This window comes from Diuraphis noxia, unplaced genomic scaffold (assembly GCF_037042655.1).
Source record: "Diuraphis noxia isolate RWA-SAM2 unplaced genomic scaffold, SU_Dnox_SAM2 contig0003, whole genome shotgun sequence".
Lineage (NCBI taxonomy): Eukaryota > Metazoa > Arthropoda > Insecta > Hemiptera > Aphididae > Diuraphis > Diuraphis noxia.
Window position 1 is genome coordinate 53,316,561 of NW_028301713.1, and position 4,654 is coordinate 53,321,214.

General features: G+C 25.9%; 1 long non-coding RNA gene across 1 annotated transcript; it reads right to left on the reverse strand.

Moving 5' to 3' along the window:
* Positions 1-341: 341 nt before the first annotated feature.
* Positions 342-3,193, reverse strand: LOC149057526 (uncharacterized). Its single transcript, XR_016190979.1, has 2 exons — positions 2,876-3,193; positions 342-717 (listed from the first exon to the last, which is right to left on the reverse strand). It is a non-coding gene; the product is annotated as an uncharacterized LOC149057526 (long non-coding RNA).
* Positions 3,194-4,654: the final 1,461 nt, after the last annotated feature.

Consider the following 4,654-nt stretch of genomic DNA (forward strand, 5'->3'; position numbering starts at 1 on the left):
ATACAACACGGTTTACAGAGTTTAGACTCACTATATACATGGAGAAGGTACTTACCTATTATTCGTTATTTTACGCCCGAATTTTTTTTTTCTTTAAACCATTTGAAAGGGACAGTGTTTACGTAATTAATGCCACCTCGAGAGACGACCACACGCGAAATATATAGCATATATATTATTATGTTCCACGACACACACTCGACCGTCGACCCGACTATACATAATAATATTATACAACATATTGCACACGATAGGTATTATCCTACCCACAATGTCGCAAGAACTGCAACACGTCCGCGGTGACCAAGGAATTTTGTCAATGAGAAAAAAATTTTTCAATATTTGTAAAATTAATTGTCTCTATAGTATTATATATGTTAAAATTGAATTATAAAAGGCATATCATGTTATGTCACATAAATATATCAGTTACACTTTGTTGTAAGACATATTATTTGTAACAGCATTAAAAAAAAATATATATTATATATGTATAAAATATGTTACGTTCAATAGACGTGATATTCACATTAAGTATAATTGTTATATTGAAATGTTTAAAAAGTTGGATGTTTTACTCGGTTAATATAATAGTTGTCCGTAAATCTTGCCAAATAAGTCGCAGGAATCAATTTCTTTTTTATATGTGTCGATAGTTTTTTGATATCATCTTGCATCTTTTTGGTCGATATTTCTTCATGCGAGATGTAATAGCTCCTAAAATTAAGTTCTTTAAATTATAGTAAGCAATCAGAGTACACTGTACACATAGCTATATATAAATATATGTGGTAAAATATTATTTCAGATGATTCATATTATTCTCTTACCATATTTTCAGATTTTCTATTAAAACATCAATCCTAATCATCTGTGTTTTATTAATTTTATATTTATATTGCCTATCAGAAATATTGTAATTTAAATCTGTTTTCCATGATTATACTTTTCAATCATTTTTATTTAGTTTAATTTCGAAATTGTAAAAAAAAAAATGATAATTTTATGAGGACGTGGAGCATGACAACAAGACCCGGTGAAATATACGCAAATAGTAATTTGCATTTAAAAAAAGAATCATTAATGTTTATAATTTAAAAAAATTTTATCCAGTATAACTGTATTAATGTTATTAAATTTAATAGACCTTTGATAGATGTATTATTTTATAAAAGTTGTTGTAGATTAATATTATTTACAAATTTACAATGTTTTAAATAATCATTGTCCTTATATCTTCTTAATCTATTATATTTTATGGACTAATATTATCCTCACTCATTAGTAGGGGCACAAGTAAACTCAAAAACTACTTTTTGAATTTCAATTATATCTACATGGCTACACTTACATTTTCAAGAAAAATCATCCACTTCATAATATTTACAATAAAAAAAGACTGGTTCTCATTTGAAAAAAAATTATTTGTGTCATCAAACTAAGATGTACCTTAAATGATGTAAAAAATTTAAGAATTTAAAAATATGATTCTTAAGAGTAAGTATGCTAAAAATTCCAAAAATCAAAATGTAAATAAACTTATAATTAAATGAAAAAGATTTGGATATCCATGTTTGGTGATCATCCAGTATATTATGGAGAAAATATTTTTTAAACTGCCCAAGCAATTAAAAATATGAAGTTACATTATAACTATATAAACAAAGGACTTTTAAACTAAAAACTATCAAGTATAAAAATTAATTAATATTTAATAATTATTAATGATATGATAAACACTAACATGGCACTAACTATTATGATATATAAATGCTGGATTGCATAAAAAATGTATTAATTTAATGGTTCACTAAAATTTTATGGACCAATCATGGACCAATGAATCATGGTTTAGGAACCATTGACCCATTTTAATATTGATTCATTAAATGTTTAGTAATTGTTCATGCAATCGGCATAAGTCATCCAGTAGCTTTATACAATTACACTTCATTTCTAATGAACAATTCTTATTTCTTCTCTATGCACAATACCTAAAATAATATTCATATATTCTAAGTACGTATAAATAGTGATGTTCACTAGTACATGTAATATATTGTATACCAATTTAGTTGTGTTTATATATAGTATAGTTTGGTAGGTTAGGTTAGGATTTATTTTAGATTTAGATGTATAGGTATAATCATTTCATTAAAAACATGCTGAATTAATTTTTCATAAATCTTAAGCCAAGCTCTTTAATGAACATTATTTCATATTTTGTTCATCCACTTCAGAGTTTTATTTGTTGTTTTATTCTGTATATAAGTCTATCTAAGAGAATTTATTTTGTACAAAAAATTAATGTAGACATAGTCCATTATTAGATAGTACTGAGAGGTTAGTTAACAATAATATATTCGAAATAGCTGGGAAAAAAATAAATATATACTAAACAAATTATTATTATTTTTTGTAAATTATTTGCACATCTAAATGTAAAATAATCGTTCTGCTTATATGTTCATGATTAATTAACTGTTAATCTTTCATAGAACTGTAACAATTATTAATAATACCTAAATAATAGTATACATTAAATATTAATACAATAAATTATTATAAATAACAGTATATGATAAGTACTAGTAACATAATATATATTATATACATATATTTGCCAAGCAAATAATTTCCCCGGGTCTTAAGACTTGTAAAAATAAGTTTTCAATAAAATATTTGTATCTTTCTTCACAACAATACCTGCATTAAACAAATTCAATTATGAAGTGAACTATGCACAGTAATACTAAGACAAATTATTATTATTATTTATCAGGTACATAGTTTGAAGTATGGCAAGAACAATAATCGAATCAGTCTACCATATAATGTCGAAAAATGAAATCATAAACACTAAAACACTACTTACAGAAGAACATCGTTACGGTAAACGTTACTGCCGGTGACGATGAAACATCCTGCCAAATCTGCCATACTTGTTGACTTGTGAAGATTTTAAATTTTAGTTGATAGGATCTATCTGAATAATATATTATTTACGCTCTTCTTCATAGAACAGAATAGTTGTCTTTGAAATAATATTAAATTCTTTAGATTTTAAAACAAATCATTATCGTTGTTATAAAACTGGTCGTGCATTAAAATATCCAAACAACATTGCATAATGTTCGTACAAACCTCACAAAGACTCGGTCTGTGGACAACTGTTGACTGCGAGTTCAGTGTTTCATCGGTGTCTATGGTCAAAGTAAAATATACTCAATAGTTATTATTTCATTAGTACATTATTGTATTAATTATTGTTATTTATGATTTGGTGAAGTCCAAGTGCAAAAATAGAATCATAAGCCGTATCCAAAGTGTATAATAATATTAGTAGATATTGACATATAGTAGATATTATCTGCAAACGTTATATTATTATAAGTTACAAGGTTATAAGGTTATAACTTATATAAGAAGCCGTACTAAGTACAAACTGCAAAATATGCATTTCGTTACGATGTTACAGTGGAAGGTAAACAATACTGATTAACATAATATATATTATATTATTATATTATCGTACTACGAGAAATTGTATATTTTTTAATTGATTGTTAAAAATAGTTAATACCAATACACTGTCATATGATTATGCTGGTGACTGTTTAAATATAATATATATTTTCTAATGAACCGTATTCATGAGAATTGAATCCATCCAGGATTTGGTTACATCATTCAAATTTAAAATAAAACATAAATATATATTTATTATTAATTATAATTTATAATATTATATTTTTAAGCGTGTTGATGATGAATTGTTGATAAAAATAGGCACGACATAAAAAATATACCAAATTACCAAACTACCTATCAAAACAGTGTTTTTATTTTATGTTTTTAATTTCACATTCTATAATAGAATTTTTAGAAAATGTTATTATTATGAATTACAAATATCAAATATTTATCCAATAAATCTAAACAGTCATTTTTATAATCATTTAATAATTAAATAGCAGTTAAGTTCTATAACTAGTAACTACTAACATAGTAACATGTGCAAGAAAAATCTAATGTTTTTAAATATAAATATAAAAAAGTAAAAAATTCCAAAATATACTTTGATAAAAAATAATATTTTAAAAATAATCAAACAAAATTAGGTGTATGTCCCTTTTATACTTTAAACCGCCGAAAAACACCCATTCCAAATGGGAACTTGTAATTAGAAGCGCAACTACCGAGGAAAAGTAACGCATATTGTATAATGTACATGATTTTTCGAAATTCAAATAACTTACCTACATGTTCTCACAAATGACTATGTTCTTTAAAAGTTTAAAATGTACTATTATAGATATATATTATAAGGTTATACCACCCGCGAAAAATATATGTTTTTGTGTTTATCATACTATACACGCACAAATGCTAAATAGAATAAAATACAATTCACGGAAAGATTGTGTGTATATACATATAGAATATATAAGACTATACAGTCTTTGCCGGATGAGAGGGGTGAGGGTGGTTGGCGCCGCTTTAGTCATTTTAACATTATACGCCCTAACGGCAACAGCCTCCGCGTAATGGATTTCTGCGTAGTTGCCCAAAGGCGCTATTTTGGCGCTGATACGCCTACACAATATTTTGTACACACACACACACACACATATATATATATACGATAGTTACT